The following is a 17,721-nucleotide window of genomic DNA, read 5'->3' on the forward strand; positions in this document are numbered from 1 at the left end:
TCTCTTTCTCGGTCACGGCCTTTGCCTCCTTAGCCCGAACGGTCGTCACGTCCTCCTTTCACGTACTTGTGTAAGCTCCCCACCTTTACAAGTTGCTCTATCTCCCACTTCAGTTGGATGCAGTCTTCTGTGTAATGCCCAATGTCCTTGTGGAAGAGACTGTACTTGTTGGGGTTGCGCTTCTCAGGTCCTGCTAGTGTGGGTCGTGGCCAATGGAGTAGGTCACGGTCTTGGATCTGCATGTGGATCTAAGACCTGGTGGTATTCAGGGGTGTGAACTCGGGGCTGCTTGCTCGGTCACTCCTCTTTGGGCAACAGTCCGTCCTTCCTGACTGGCGGTCGCCCTTCTCCTATCGGTGCTAGGTCCTCGATCTTTTGCTTTCTTTACGGTCATCCGGCGCCGACCTCTTGTTGTCCTGTGGCTTGGCCTCAATTACTTTCTTCTGAGCCTATAGTACCTCGGCCATATTGGCAAACTCGTTGCACCACTCCAGAAGTTCCTTCATTGTCCTGGTCTCGTGTCGGGCCAGGTCCTTGATCAAGTCCAGGTCTCTGATGCCCCCAGCCAAGGCTGCATGCTGGGTCTGGTTGTCTAAGTCTCAGACCTCCAAGGACTCCTTAGTGAACCTGGTGATGTACTCCCTGAGGGACTCCCCAGGGTTCTGTACCATGTTCAATAGATTGACCGTGGTCTTCTTCTGCTTGACGCTGCTTTGGAAGCGGGTGACAAATTGCTCGCAGAGGTCCGCGAACAAACTTATAGATCTAGGTCATAGCTTGGAAAACCATGAAGTGGTTGCACCCTTGAGGGATGCAGGGAATGCTTGGCAGGAGACCACGTCCGATCCCCCGTAGAGGGTCATCATCCCATTGAAGTAGTTGATATGGTCATTAGGGTTTGTGGTACCACTGTAGAGTTCAAAGGCGGGTAACTTGAACCGGGAGGGGAGTGTAGCTGCCATGATCTCTGCCGAGAATGGGTGTTGTCCTGGTACCGAGTTTGTCTCGCCCTTTCTCTGCTTCTTTAGCCCTTTCAGCTTCTCGTCCAAATCTCGGAGTCTTTTGTCTAGCTCCTCTTCTCGTGACTGTCCGTCATGCTTGGCAGGACGTTCGCTGCGACCTTGCTCTTGATCTCTCCTTGAAGTTCCCTCCCGCCGTGAGTTCTGACGGGATGGTGAGTGGTCACGACGCGACGAATCTTGGCGCGAACGTGAGGGACTTTCTTCTCGGTAGGTCTGGCTTCGCCTTGGTGTGTGACTTCCTCCTAGTCGCCCTTGGAACACTGACCTCCTGATCGAACCTTCTAGACTAAGTACCACCGACCTATGTGTTGGTGTCGCCCCACGTCCCGAACGTATTGGCAGGTCCGCCGTTCTCCTGGGATGATGCGAAGGATCTCCTTGCACGCCTTGCGAGTCTCTCTGATCTTTCACCCCTAGGAGGTCACCTCCTAGGATTTGGCTCTTGTCGAGGGATGGGCTCTGTTCTTGGTGGTGGCAATGCCCTACGGCGGTGGGACATCGCCCGCTGCCTCAGATAGCCTCGAAAGAGTCGTTGGTCATTGATGATCTGTCGTTGCAAGTCATTGACCTGACCCACAGTCGCTGGTGCATTAGGGTCAGGTACTGGCTCCACGGCTACTTCGTTGTTGAGGTTGACTACCTCAACCTGGTCGTTCTCTGGGATCTCCCTCTTCTGAGAGACATGGTCATTGACTTTGCGACGCGAGCTCTCTGGTGGAGGTGACCCAGTCCTCTCCCTCACAGCGTTGTTGGTGGAGGGAGCGGTCTTCTTACCCCGTGGTGCCATTGAGTAGTTGAGGAATCAAGCTAGTAGATACGTTGGCTAGCGTTGTTCCTATAGACGGCGCAAATTTGTTGTGTCAAGAAATCACCTGGTGGTCCCTTCGAGTGCTGTAACCTGCAAAAGGACCTCGGTGACAAAGGAGAACCGGTGTAGCTCCGGCCTAGGACTCTTCAATGCCTAAGTTAGATCTCTCTGAGCAAACAGATGAATAGTTAGAATTCAAGATGGGTTGATGGGGTAGAGTACCTTCGCATTTATAGTAGAGTGTGGCGGTGTGGAGAGTCCCAGTTGATGACGAGTAACCCTCGTAGTAGATAGACGTTCCTAGGTAGTAGGATTCTTCTCTTGGTTGGTTGTTCCCCTACGGGGGATAGAGTCCCAGTAGGGAGGATGTTCCTGGTAGATAGACATTCGTACGTCTTTGTGTGTTGGATTAGGTCCTTGGTGCATGAGTCCATCTGGGACCATGTTGCTGGTAGTCGGTGCCTTGTACCCATGAGATGATGTATGTCTTGTTGTTGGCGGTAGTAGTCTGAGTGTAGTACCTGGACTTGGTCGTTGATGGTAGTAGCCCGTAGTACCTGGACTTCCATGTTGGTCCTTTCCCATCCGGGCTAATCAAGTGAGGTGTAAGGTGGCCGGCCTCGGGATGGTCTTCCTACTTAGGCCAGGACACATGGCTGCTCACGATTGGCCGGTGTGATTTTGGGTTTGTCACCGAGTTTTCCCATATTATACGCGAACTCCCAAAGTGCGTTCAAAGAGATGGTAAATAAGGGTCCTGCTCCACTAACCGTGTAAAACGCGTTTAATACACATTTGCATTTTTTAAAAGTGAAAAAAATCCTCTATAAATTTTGATTTAATAAAATTTTGGGCAGGGATGATCCCATTCCAGAATATGGCTCATGCTCAAGCACAACACATGATCAAAGCACTTTGGGCTGTTATCGTGCACATGTAACGTGTCTTTGTCCACTTTCATTCGCTCCCTGATGTGGTCCTAAAGCTACTCAACTGACAATTCTCACCTAATGTGAAGTGAAAGCGACACATGAATTGCTGAAAACTGAACCAAAGAGAGGAAATCCTAAGACCCATCTGATCATAGTGGTCGGTAGATACATAGGTCTGTAAATGGCTAGGGTGCCTTTGGGTAAGGCCAATCTAGGGTCATGACCCTACCCTATACGGGTAAAGAGTAAGGACTACAGTTCCCTGGAGTTTGAACGGATAAGATGGTAAAGCCTATGCTTATTGGATTTTCCGCCTATTTTCCTAATAAACAAACAAGGTATTTACCAATCGGATCCCATTATCCTAATATGGTGTCAACTTCATTGTATTGTGTATGTATATTGCCTTTTTTGATCTTGTATTTTTCAAATCTAAACATTTTAAACCCATACTGTCCTTTTTTCTTTTTCTTATTTTGCCCTTTTTGGAATGTTTGACTGCATTTTTGACCGTTCCGTTCAAGTTCTGATCCATTTAAAACATGTACGTGTACCGAACATCGTTTTTTTCCCCGTTCCCGTTTTAACTTTGGGCTGAAATAGGTCTCTAAGGGTCCAGGTTTATTTCATTCTGTTTTCTTTATTATTGTTGTTTCCTAATTAGTTTTTGTTTTTGGGTGAATAAAAAATTCATTACCAAAGGAAAGAAAAAGGGGGGGGGGAAAGAATACAAAGAAGCACGAACCAATTACAAAACTCTACCAAAAAAGGCAAGAGCTAGCAAAAAGAAGGGCAAATACCCCAACAAAAACCAACTCGCTAAAGAAAGGGAAAACTCTTGGACAGCAAGCAACACCCCAGGCAGCCTCGGCGATCACTCTCTAACTCGGGTCCAAAATCACACGGCAAAAAGCATGATCACAAATATCCGAGCTTAGAGGCAAAACCTTCTCCGGCCAAGGAAGGGAGTAGGCTATGTAGGGATGATTCTTAGGGTAGGGAGGGGAGCTGGGGTTGCGACGACGAAAGACTCAAAGGGGAGGCGGGGCAATAGGATGGGCCACACTAGGGATGGCAAGGAGAGGAGTGTCAAAATGATGGGCCGAAAGGGACGAATTTACAGGCCCATTTCCTAATTAGTTTAAGTTACTTTATCAGTTCAGGATTGGTTAGGCCTTTTCTTTTTTGAGTTTGAGTCTTTTATGTAAGTTTATAAGAGGCTACAACCTTGCACACGGATTTGATGAATGGAATTGGCTTTCAGCTTTTTAGTTCTGTGAGATTCAGAACCCCTATTTGCCGTGAGATGCAGTGAAGCACTTGGTGGAATGCCAAGGTAGGCTTGGTGGGAGGCTAAGAGCTCGCTTGATAACCTTTCTGCTGTTTTTGTGCTGAGAAACAGCAAAAACAGTTTTTTTCCGTTTCTGTGCTGAGAAACAGTCTTTATAGCGTTTGATAAACCTGTTCTGGAACATTTCCAGAACACAATTGGAACACCAATGGTGTTTGATAAAATCTGTGTCCGGAAACAGGTTCTTATACTGTTACCAATAATACATAATTCCCTACTACTTTTTAAAATCAAAATCATATTTTTTATATTACAATCAATAGTTCTAAAATTTAATGATGCATTGGTCTTTAAGAATGTACTTTAGCTAATAAAAATTAATAACGAAATTAAAAGTGGTTGGAGTAGGGTTTGAGGTAGATGCCATTTGATAACCTGTCAGTAAGCAATTGGAATAGATAGTTAATCAAGAGGAAACTAGTGAATATCAATAACAAGAACTAACACCATTTCCTACTTTTCTAGTGGATAACACATAATCTCTAAATTCTAATAATGGATACAGACACAGGGGTGATCCTTGGCTGCACCTACTATGAAAACAATCAATTTGCTATAAGACCTCAAACAAAAGGCTGAGAGTTGTCATTCTAAAATTACCTTAACTGACTATGCTTTGAACGGTTGAATAAAAAGGGTCTTAGTGGATTTGAACCACTATCCCTTGGAACATGCTTATGTTCCAAGTGCTCTACCAACTTGAGCTAAAGACCCATCAAGTTGAGTTTGGAACTTACAAGTAACCTTGAAACATTGACACAAACCTTGCTTCAAAGAGAATACTCAATGGGGTTTCTAAATTTAAATTAAGATTCAAAGTGTTGTGAGCCTATAAAAACCCACCGGTATTGTGTTGGGTTCATCTCATAAAGCTGGTTAAGAACAGTACTTACATCTTTGAATCAGTTTAAAACAAGGGTGCTACAGCATTAGAATAAGGAAACTGACCAAATGATAATGGAAGTGAAGAGTAATAAACAGAAAAAAGAATAAGAAAGAAGAGGCAAGGAGTCACCAAACCAGAAGCCAGTGTTTTGGCATGGACACAGAAGAATCTATGAGCATTGCACAACTACCACTAAAGGAAGTAATTTACTCATGAAGAATCAAATTAGTTGAAGAACATCAGAAATAAAACAGTAACTCAACTAGCCAAACAACAAATAAAGCTTAGCTTGGGAAATTGGAGACACAGAAACCAATTCAATGAAAGGAAATAGTCAGGGAACACCATAGCTTAATGTCACAGCCCGCCCAATTAAGGCCCAGGGCTAAGCTTGCAAGGCCCACGGACAAGGACCTTGGGCAAAGGTAGAACTAAGGCCTAGAACTCTCTACACTTGGAGAGATTCTATAAACCTTCTAGAACCTCTGGAAGCTAGGTAAGTTCTAGCAAGCTTCTAGAGAATATTTGTAAATATCTTAGAATGTTCTAGTCCCATTACTAGAAAGTTCTCCACCGTTGGATGGAGGACACTTGTATAGATCCTAACCATTCATTGTAGGTTGGGGTGCCTATAAATAGAGGTGGTCTCATTTGGCCAAGGCACCAAGCAAGTGAGCTATCAAGCTTTGTACTCAAGCTTTCTAGTGCAATACAAGTTCCATTCTCTCAAATTCTCTTGTGTTCTCTAAGTTCTCTTCCCAAGTCCCTTGCTAGAGTTGTGGAAAGGCTGACTTAGTGCTAGCGTGAGTGCTAAGTACAGGCGCGGTTGCTTAGAAAGGTCTAAGACCGTGACAATTGTGGTATCAGAGCTTTGGTTGCGAGGAGCATACTTGTGGAGATGTCTACTAACCTTTCAGAGGTCGTGGACATGTCGGTGAGCGAGCGAACCCGTGGAAGGGAGGCCATTCCCAACAAGGAGAGGCGAAGAGGCAAAGACAAGTCCGGTGACGTTGGTGGAGCTATAGAGCTACGCCTAGCTTGGGTGGGGCTAGCAACGGCCGAGGTGAAGGAGCGCCTTCATGTTGTAGAGCAAAGCGAGGTGGAGCTCAAGGAGGAGCTTGTGAGCCAAATGGGGGAGCTCAAGGAGTCCCTATAAAGCACTCTCAACACCATAGTGCACGCCCAACAGGAGGAGTTTGCCACCTTCACGACTCAAGTGTGGGAGGCATTGGCGAAGATGGATGCTCGCATCGATGAAGTGCAAGCTGATTGGGTCATGTGTAGGAGGGTAGCGGCCGGGGGAGCCACTACCTCGCGTGAGATGCCTAGGGTGGAGGCACCAAGGCCCAAGGCATTTCATGGGAAGAGAGATGCACGTGAAGTCGACAACTTCTTATGGCACATGGAGAGGTATTTCGAGGCGATGGCACTTGACGATGAGGCAACAAAGGTGTGGACTACGACACTATACCTTACCGACACTGCGACTCTATGGTGGCGTAGGAGGCTGCTGATATTGAAAGAGGTACGTGCACCATAGACACATGGGATGAGTTCAAGAAATAACTAAAGAAGCAATTTTATTCAGAAAATGCTGCTTTCTTGGCTAGAAAGAGTCTCATAAGGCTCAAGCACACAGGGTCTATTAGGGACTATGTCAAGGAATTCTCAACACTCATGCTTGAGGTCCCTAGTATGACTGATGAATTACTTCTCTTCAACTTCATGGATGGCCTCCAAGGCTGGGCCGCGCAAGAACTACAACGCCGAGGCGTGCAAGATCTTGCATCGACCACAGTAGCGGCGGAGTCATTGGTGGAGTTTAGGAGGTAAGACAACACCAAGGCCAAGAAAGGCAGCAATGGAGGAAATGGTGGGGGAGAGAAGGGTCCCAAGAAATACCCTCCCAAGGAAGGAAATAGCAAAACCCCTTTCTTGGGACCCTTCTCTTAATACCCTCCTTGCTTGCAGGGGTTTTGTTATTTCCTTCTTTGGGAGGGTATTTCTTGGGACCCTTCTCTCCCCCACCATTTCATCCATTGCTGCCTTTCTTGGCCTTGTTGTTGTCTTCCCTCCTAAACTCGACCAATGACTCCGCCGCTGCTATGGCCGATGTATGATCTTTCACGCCTCGGCGTTATAGTTCTTGCACGGCGCAGCCTTGGAGGCAATCCATGAAGTTGAAGAGAAGTTCTTCATCAGTCATACTAGGGACCTCAAGCATGAGTGTTGAGAATTCCTTGACATAGTCCCTAATAGACCCTGTGTGCTTGAGCCTTTTGAGGCTCTTTCTAGCCAAGAAAACAGCATTTTCTGGATAAAATTGCTTCTTTAGTTCTTTCTTGAACTCATCCCATGTGTCTATGCTGCACGTACCTCTTTCAATATCAGCATGCCTCCTACGCCACCATAGAGTCGCAGTGTCGGTAAGGTAGAGTGTTGCAGTCCGCACCTTTGTTGCCTCATCGTCAAGCGCCATCGCCTCGAAATACCTCTCCATATGCCATAAGAAGTTGTCGACTTCACGTGCATCTCTCTTCCCATCAAATGCCTTGGGCCTTGGTGCCTCCACCCTAGGCACCTCACGCGAGGTAGTGGCTCCCCCGGCCGCTGCCCTCCTACACATGGCCCAATCAGCTTGCATTTCATCGATGCGAGCATCCATCTTCGCCAATGCTTCCCACACATAAGTCTTGAAGGTGGCAAACTCCTCCTGTTGGGCTGTACTATGGTGTTGAGAGTGCTTTGTAGGGACTCCTTGAGCTCCCCCATTTGGCTCACAAGCTCCTCCTTGAGCTCCACCATGTGGCCTTCGAGCTCCTCCTCGCTTTGCTCTACAACATGAAGGCGCTCCTTCACCTCGGCCGTTGCTAGCTCCACCCAAGCTAGGCGTGGCTCCATAGCTCCACCAACGTCAACAGACTTGTCTTTGCCTCTTCGCCTCTCCTTGTTGGGAATGGCCTCCCTTCCACGGTTTGCTCGTTCACTGACATGTCTACGACCTCTGAAGGATTAGTAGACATCTCCACAAGTATGCTCCCTCGCAACCGAAGCTCTGATACAACAATTGTCACGGTCTTAGACCTTTCTAAGCAACCGCGCCGGCACTTAGCACTCACGCTAGCACTAAGTCAGCCTTTCCACAACTCTAGCAAGGGACTTGGGAAGAGAACTTAGAGAACACAAGAGAATTTGAGAGAATGGAACTTGTATTGCACTAGAAAGCTTGAGTACAAAGCTTGATAGCTCACTTGCTTGGTACCTTGACCAAATGAGGCCACCTCTATTTATAGGCACCCCAACCTACAATGCGTGGTTAGGATCTATACAAGTGTCCTCCATCCAACGGTGGAGAACTTTCTAGTAATGGGACTAGAACATTCTAAGATATTTACAAGTGTTCTCTAGAAGCTTGCTAGAACTTTCCTAGCTTCCAGAGGTTCTAGAAGGTTTCTAGACTCTCTGCAAGTGTAGAGAGTTCTAGGCTTGGTTCTACCTTGGCCCAAGGTCCATGTCCATGGGCCTTGCAAGCTTGGCCCTGGGCCATAATTGGGTGGGCTGTGACACTACGCACACATTAAATGACAAGAGCAAGTTAGAATCGCTTATCCCAAAAAAAAGAAGGAAATTACATCAAACTCACAAAAATACTAGAGACTTCAACTTTCCCAAAGATAGAGGAAAGATTCCTGAAATGTTGTTGTCATACAAGTCCAAACTAATAAGGCTCTTCAGGTTACCAAGCTCAACTGGTATTGTCCCTTGAATGTTGTTTTTGTAGAGCTCTCTATCAAGAATGAGAAAAGAAAGAGTTACAGAGTTAAAACATGTACATAGATACACTTTTTTTTTGGGTGGGTTTCATAACTGAAATAAATAAGAAATTTATTCAAAGGGAAGATGCTCCCAGAAGCAACCCTTGATGTACTACACCAAGCCACACAGTGTAGCTATACATAAGAAAGAAGAAACCATCCGCATTGACTAAAGTAGAAAGAAGAAACAAAAGACCACCAATTGCCTCAGAAAAATAACCAAAAATTCATCAATCCATTAGCTTTACCGGCAGCTCCATGGCCTGCCATGAAAAATGAACTTTGGCTGCAATTTTAAGTAAATATCTCTACAAAATTCAAATATCTTTCCGAATGCCACTTTTAAGCACCAATTTTATTATTGCTGGTGACACTAGAAGGCTATAGTAATCAGGGAACCAGTGCCCTAGATGGCTGTCATTTGATAACAAAGAAATCTTTAAGTAGCTTAGAAGAGAAAGATGGGAAGACACTTACAAATATTGCAGATGTTCAAGCTTCCCAATCTCAGACACCAGATGCCCAGATAGGTTGGAATTGCGAAGGTCCCTGCAACAATATTCCATAAAACATTAACCAAATTAAAACATCAGGAATACCTGTCTCTCACAAGCTATAGTAATGGAAGACAACAAGAAGTGCAAGTGATCAAAGAAAACTAACATATAAATCCGTGCAAGTGCTCAAAGAAACTAACAAATGACTTCTTTATAAAAGTACTAAAAGAAACAAGGCACAAATGACCCACAAGGATAGCAGCTGCAAATAAAGAGGCAGAATACAAAAATCTTATGAAATCATATCAAACCACAAATATATTTCAATCAACACATCAATCCATTATCTGAAACAAGTATGAGAAGCCCCGACACTATGAAACTTGAAGAGTGGCAGAATCAATAGTAACAAACGATTCCTGTTTTGTAACAGAATACCATTAGGCCTAGTGTCCTTCCAAAATATGTGTGTGTTCATTGCAGGACCACAAACAAAGCTTCCAACAACCAAATGAAAAGACAGGTTGTAACGACCCCAAACTGACCAGACATAGCTGGGACCGCACAGGGTAAAACCATGCTATACACAAACAGAGGAATCTAACATCCATACCTATAACACATCAGAGCATAATACAAGTGGAAGACTTATTGTTTATATTAGGGTTATGTACAATCCATACAAAACTGAGTAAGATCTGATGGCAAAAACTAAAAACTTACTTAACAAAGTAAGTAACATTTTCTGTCTGGTTCTTTACATTGACATTCCATGTATATATACATACATTTGATCCCAAAAAATAAAACAATTAAGACTTCTATGGTTCTTCCTTGGCAATTCCCTTGCCCTTGTCCGCATACTTTTTATCTGCATGTAAGATATACAATATGGAATGAGCTAACAGCTCAATCAGTGACAACTCATAATCATGCTACTCAACACAAGAACATATCTTCATATGCATACTCATTGATACAATTTCAATGTCATAATGCATCATTAATCAAAACATTGCATCATATGCATAATGCATGACTTCCATCATCATACTTTCTCTGAGAAGTATCTCATTCCTCCCCCCTGCTAAATGAGATATCAACTCAGTATACATCTCACTTCTCCCCCCTGCTAAGTGAGGTTTAATACATGCAAATGCAATTCAATACTTACCTCTTATAACAATACAAGCATTTCAAGAGGCATTCTTTCATTCATTTAACATGCACTCATAGTTATTAACTACAATTAATAACTTGCAAGCTAACATACATCATACAACATCTCCATTTCATGCATTACCACAATGCATATCATTTATTCATATAATAACGGTTCATTCATATGAGAATATACAACTCAATACATAATGTACTATTCAATCTGTTATTGATATCAAGCCATCACACACATTCCATTCATACTTCACAATATACAATATCCATCGATTATGTAAATCAACTCACCTAAGCTGTAGTTGTCAAACGCAAGCTTCAAGTATAGTTCCTGTCACACCCCGGCCCAGTTTATAAGGGCCAAGTGTGATTGAATGTGTCTCACATCCAATCAACCCACCAGGATCGCAAGTGCAGTACTCTATTCGCAATTTCATTCATAATAATCAGAATTTAAATGCAGCGGAAGCAATTAAATAAAGCAATAAGACAGTAATAAAGGAAGGACTAGTGATAACTTTTATATATACATCTGTGAACATTTAAGTACATCTGAGTTACATCGATAGACTACAAAAGAAGTAACTTAACTACCAAAAGACTATATATAGTATTTACTGCAAAAGTGTTATAACAAAAAGGGTAGAGATAGCCTGATCAATCAGGAAGATCAGGAGAAGGCGCAGTTGTCACATGAGCACGAAGCTTCGTGCTCCACCAGTAGAGGAGTATCAACTCCATGAGTAGTAGGAGGACCCTGAGCAGAAGGAGTCCCCACAGAAGTACTAGAAACACCGAGAGTAGCCTCATTTGAAAAATAAGGTATACCACAGGGGTGAGCTCTCAACTGAGCCCAATAAGGAAATGCATGCAAAACACAACACAATAATTCATGATGTATGTTTTAGTCTAGCATGCTCCTAACATGGATACTAAGTCTTATGAGGCATACGTACTACTGTAGTAGATGCTAGCCTCGGTCCCGAAAACACATAACCAGACGTCGGTCATCCGAGCGAAACGATTCTACTACGGTGAGGACCCACTAGTTCAGGCATGTCACCAGGCAGCCCAAACAGCAGACCCCCAAAGACCAACCCTACTATTTATTCCCACAGCGGAGTACACACGCTAACATGGGACAGTGAATAGTACCCCAGCATACCCTTCGGCTGTACTACGGGTTGTCCAACACCTCTTCCCCTGTTAGTAAGGGACGTAGTACTGGGTGATGATATACAACCTAGCCCAGTGCAATCTATTCATGATGGCACATGTATGGATGGTTGAATTATAAAAGTACAGTACTTTACCATCAATAAATTCACAATAACAATAAATATCAATGCAATGCGAGATGCCAATGTAGCCTAGTTTACATGCAGATTCTAGTGCAATAAATACAAGTTACGAAACTATATGCATCTGAGTAGTTTTGATGATGCATGACATGGCAATCAGAACAACAGTAAATTAAGTCATAAACACACCGAAATTAAAGTCAAATTCCCTTACCTGTAGTGTCAGGCTAGCCTAGGCAATAAGATTCCCAGCAGACCAGACAACAACAGAAGAAAAATAGCAGAGACAACCCTAGAACAGTAGAAAAATAGCAAGCATTAGGGTCTGGAATAGGTCCAAGACAGTATCCAACCATTGGAGGGCAAATTGGGCATCAAATAGGTGAATCGGATTCAGGCCCAGGCTGAACCGGTCGACCGGTTCAGGGCTTGGTTCTGCATCCGATTCAAACTGGGGTTTTGTTCTCCTTGCATGGATCTTTACATGCATGAGCTGAATTTCATAATTTGACCTAATTCTATGGTGGGTCAGCTTATTTAATTGTTAATTTCAAGGTTTAATTTCAAAGTCTAATTTAAATTAGGGATTTGAACAATTAACCCCAAATTAATCAAATTAGGGCTCTAAATTAACTAATTCAGCAAGGAATTGGGGGTCTCTATGGGTTGCAGCCATGGCTGAACCATAGTTTGGCTCAAAACAGTAATTAATTAGGTCCAATTTGATCATCCAAGCTTGGTTTGCAAGCATTAATGGGAGGCTTCAATTAGAGAGAATTTAGAGAAGAGATTAGGGAAGAAGTAGATGAGAACAGCAAGGATTGAGGCCTACCTATAAGTGCAGCAGCAGAGATAGAAGATGCAGCCTTGAATTTCTGCTCCAAGATTTCAATGGAGGTTTCCAAGCTTCCAAATCAAAGCCAGGATCGAATTTCCCAAGGTAAGTTCTTCTTCTCCCTTCTTTCCTTCTCTTTTCTCTATTTTCTCTCCAAATTTCTAAGTCTGAATTCGGTTCTCTTAGTTTAGGAATGAGTGAATAGTGAAATGGGAATTGTATTTATAGTGGTTTAATCATTAAGGGTTGTTTGGTCTATTTAAGTAAAAATCAGTTTTTAAAACTAATTCCTAAAATTGATTTTAACCAGAATTTTGTACCTATTATTCTATTCTAACCATAGAATGATGTCATATGACATTAGGGGTAATCCGAATACGGGTAAATGTTAAGAACAGGATTCCCCACTGGGGATGTGGGTCCCACAGAGGCAATTTGACTAAAATACCCCTCTAACTCTATTTGGTCATACATAACACTATAAAGATACATTTAAATTATACTTACATCGAGTTTAATTAAGGGAGAGGTTCTGCATAGCCTCCAGGCAGCAGATTTGACACAGGTAACTCCGGTGCAGGGTCTCACAGGGGTCCTCAGACTCCAAAAGGGCAAGTTGGGACGAATCCCTGGAATCCTCCATAGGAGTGTCGAGAGATTCGTCTGTATCCTCGACCGATGCAGCCCATAGCATCGACGCCACCATAGACTCAGAGCTAGAACCTGAAATCACACAAGTTTCAAAAAGTTTAAATTTATTGCAGATTTCACAGTTCCAACAAGTGTGCCTATACAAAATTAGAGAACATAAATAAGAGTCTTATACAATGTAATTCAGTTCATTAAGTCATACTTCAAGGCCCTAGGGCAAAAGGCCCTTTAAAACCCAATTCTGGTGTTTACCGGTCAACCTCCAAGGTTTGCCAGTCGACCTACAGCAATAGAGCACATTTGTTTTTGCAAAACCCTGTTCATAGAGAGCTGCTGGTCGATCTCTGGTCGACCTGCACATACCGGTCTACTGGCTCGCTGAAAAAAATACAATTCTGCAGAGCCTTCTGTGCTCTGTTCTGCTGGCTGTAAGTTGGGATTTCTTCCCTTCTCAGTCACATATAATCACACACACACATGTATATAGTTGGCTCATTACAGACCCTTCAAAAACTCATTCAAAATCAATACACGTTATTTCCTAAATCTTACCTCAAAAACCATTTCTTCTCTTCAAAGCCGCCTTCAACACTCTTAACCTTTCCTTCTATCTTCTTCCTCTTTCTTTCTAATTCAGCAAAACACTCTCTGATTCCCATAATATCAGCAAATCAAACCTATTTCAAATCCATCCAATCATATGGAATCTCTTATTGAAAATAATCAAACCTTCACTTACCTTGTAGAGAACCCAATTTTCTTCTCCTTCAATCCTCTTCTCAAATTCCTAATTTAACAACATAAACAGCAACTCCTCTCTCTTGCCTTTCTCTTCTATTTCTGACTCTACTCCTTCTCTTCCTCTTTCCTTGCTCAGAATTCCAGCAACTATTTTCAATCTCCAACTCTTTCTCCTTCAAATTTCTTTGCACAACCAGCTCCTTCTCTTTTTCTTCTTTTCCTTAGCTCCACAGCAATATAGGCAGCCCAAACTACCCTCCCAGCTCAAACGTAGGACTCCCTCTTCCCTATTCTTTCCTTAGTCAATCACCTAGCCACCTCCAGCTTGTGACTTTCCACCACCAGCTTCACTTAGACAGCCTCTTAGTCAAAGCTCCTAGCCACCACTAGCTTAACTTAGGCAGCCTTAGTAGCCACCTCCAGCTTCTACTAATACACCTCCTCCTTGTTACTTGGCAGCAGCCCAAGGCTAACTCAATCCATCCTCATCCCTTGGGTCCAAAGGAACCCATGGTTGGACCAATGATTCATATGAGCCAAGCCAAACCGAACCGAACCGAACCGAACCATACCGAACCATATATATTATTACATATATACATATATATCCATTCAGCCAATAATACCATTTCATTAGGAATCTTCTATTTCAATAACTCACATTAATATTAATAATATTCCAAACAACATAAAACAACTATGTAGTGTCCCATACCACTACATAATCACAGTACAGTGTCCAAAACACTTACCAAACAACAGTCTTCATCCCAAACTAGCTTCCATTGGCAATTCCTACACTGCACCTGTCAGCACAAGAATAAAATAGGGTAAATAATACTGCGGGGTCTTACATAGGTCATAGTTCAAAAGAAGATAAAAGAATGGGAAAGCTGTAACCCAACAGATAAATCTGGCTATTGACGAAGTCGCCAAAGGACTTAATGGGCTTGATTCAATCTCGCACAGTTGGCAGCAAATACCCCCACACTCAACGTCAGAAGAAAACTAGAAGCTTAGAGAGCAGAAAGTAAAAAAGCACCCAAAACATCTCCAAATGACTAATTTTAATGCTGAATACTAACCCCAAACTAACATAATTAACACAGTTCATACTCAAAATCCAACCAACCTAGTTTAAACTTTTAAACAGTTTTAGCTTTGTTGGAACCGCTTCCTCTAAAAGACTGACCTTGTAGGAAAGGAAGGAAACAATGTGTGTGTCATACAGGAGCTCTAACACGGCGGACTATCCAAAGGGGGACACGGGTGGATAAATAATTCAACACCTGCCTGCTCCTAGGGGGACTCGATACCGTGACCCCTGCCTGCTCTGATACCATGTTGGAACCGCTTCCTCTAAAAGGCCGACCTTGTAGGAAAGGGAGAAAACAATATGTATATTATACAGGAGTTCTAACACAGTGGACTATCCAAAGGGGGACATGGGTGGATAAATAATTCAACACCTGCCCACTCCCAGGTGTTGAATTATTTATCCATCTGTGTCTCCCTTTGGGTAGGCCTCCGTGTTAGAGCTCCTATTATATACATATTGTTTTCTCCCTTTCCTACAAGGTCGTCCTTTTAGAGGAAGTGGTTCCAACCATGGTACAAAATTTCGCGAAATATCGCCAAAATTTCGGTACATTTCGGTATATTTCGGTAAATTTCGTAGAAATACTTTGTGTAAGTATTGAACTATTGACTATTATGAAGTTTATGAGTTATGACTTTTGCACTTATGACTTTATGAGTTTAAACTGAAGGCTACATGTGACTTTATTTTTGTTTCATTACTTTGTTTAAATTTCTTATTATGTCTTTTAGTACTTAAACAATATGTATTTAACTATTTTATACAACAGTGTCTGACCATATACAGTCAATCAAAGGTGCAAACCCAAAACACCACTTTGAGTTCATTTTTTTTTGTAATATGAAGGTTTAAATGTGTTTATTTAGCTTAAATAAGGTTGTCCATGAAGTATCAGGCCTAGATATGGCCAAATACCCACCGAGATGGACTCCCAAAATATTGCAGAAAAAATGCAATATTTCGGCGAAATTTCACCAAATTTCGGATATTTCGGATATCTCGGTAGGCCCGAGATACCGATATATCGCGAGATATAGTACTATGGTTCCACCATGGTATCAGAGTAGGCAGGGGTCACGGTATCGAGTCCTCTTGGGAGCGGGGAGGTGTTGAATTATTTATCCACCCGTGTCCCCCTTTGGATAGTCCGCCGTGTTAGAGCTCCTGTATGACATACATATTGTTTCCTTCCTTTCCTACAAGGTCGGCCTTTTAGAGGAAGCGGTTCCAACATGGTACCAGAGCAGGCAGGGGTCACGGTATTGAGTCCCCCTGGGAGCGGGTAGGTGTTGAAATTATTTATCCACCCGTGTCCCCCTTTGGATAGTCCGCCGTGCTAGAGCTCCTGTTTGATATATATATTGTTTCCTCCCTTTCCTACAAGGTTGGCCTTTTAGAGGAAGCGGTTCCAACAAGTTTGCATAATGAATCTTGAAACAAAAGCTATGATTTCCCAAACCAAAATCAATTGAAGGACAAATGAAAAAGACTGAGAAAAGAGATTACACTCTAGTAACCCGATTGTCCTGATTGTAGATGATGTGAAACCAAGTGCAAGGGTTGACAAGTGTCGGATCCCAACTCTGGAGGACATTATCCAGATCAAACAAGCTCCTCCTAACCATCTTTAGATATACAAATCAAACAAAATTAGTTACTACATGGGTAAATCCTAACCATCTTTAGATATACAAATATTAGATGTTAAGCTTTATGCAAGATCCATATAATTTCATGAATAATTAGCCTACTGAAAGGTGTAATTGAAAGGTGTAATTGTAAAGATACAACAAGGACTGATTACTTCCAACAGAATCTGGTCTTATGATCAATATCCAATACATTAGAAAATCACACCATTGGACTTCCAGCATCAGTGGCAAGTTTCCTGGAAATCTGCAATTGGGTTCTACCACTAAAAGGATCAAAATAGGCAGCTGTGGTATATAGATAATAGTCTTTCTAAGGCTTTCTTATTTAAAACTAAAGGGTTCACTGGATCTGCATAAGGACCTATCCCATTTGACCAAATCTGATGCAAGTAAGAGCATTTGGAGAACATATTATGCAAAATAAAAGGCTCAATATCACATTAGGGATGAGTTTTTGAGGTCGATCTTAATGGAACATATCAATTTCACATTAGGGATTTTGAGCATAAATTTCACTTTTCAGAGAAGAGTCAACAAGAGGAAGAGCGGAAGAGATGAAGAGATACACTACAGCAAGGTATTACTGATTTACTCCTCCAAAAAGGATATCAATCATCAACAAATTTACAATCACATTACCGAGACTGCAAAACCCACATTACACAAGGATCTCCATTATAGAAATTGGAATACTCCAACAAATTTTGTCGAAATTATAGATAATATAGAACATAAAAAAACCCTAAACCACGATTTCATAATCCCATCATAAAACAGAGAGAGAAAGAGAGAGGAATAGAGGGCGAGATAGAGCATACCTGTGCGAATTGCAAGAAATCGATTCGCAGCGGAAGCCATGAAGAAGATTCGAGTTGCAGATTTGTGAAGAAGGTCGAGCAAATATATGAGAGTTGCAGAGGACGGTAACATATTAGAGTTGCAGATTCAATGTTGA

The 17,721-nt window shown here is 42.6% G+C and overlaps 1 protein-coding gene and 1 long non-coding RNA gene across 2 annotated transcripts in view; both read left to right on the top strand.

The window, feature by feature from the left end:
* Positions 1-17,721, top strand: part of LOC122671346 (probable manganese-transporting ATPase PDR2) — a 110,771-nt gene that overhangs the window by 57,963 nt on the left and 35,087 nt on the right. The gene's annotated exons all lie outside the window — the stretch shown is intronic.
* LOC122671347 lies at positions 9,789-15,045 on the top strand. The gene is made up of 2 exons (XR_006334336.1): positions 9,789-9,834; positions 14,874-15,045. It is a non-coding gene; the product is annotated as an uncharacterized LOC122671347 (long non-coding RNA).

The sequence above is a fragment of the Telopea speciosissima genome, chromosome 8 (genome assembly GCF_018873765.1).
Source record: "Telopea speciosissima isolate NSW1024214 ecotype Mountain lineage chromosome 8, Tspe_v1, whole genome shotgun sequence".
Taxonomy (NCBI): domain Eukaryota; kingdom Viridiplantae; phylum Streptophyta; class Magnoliopsida; order Proteales; family Proteaceae; genus Telopea; species Telopea speciosissima.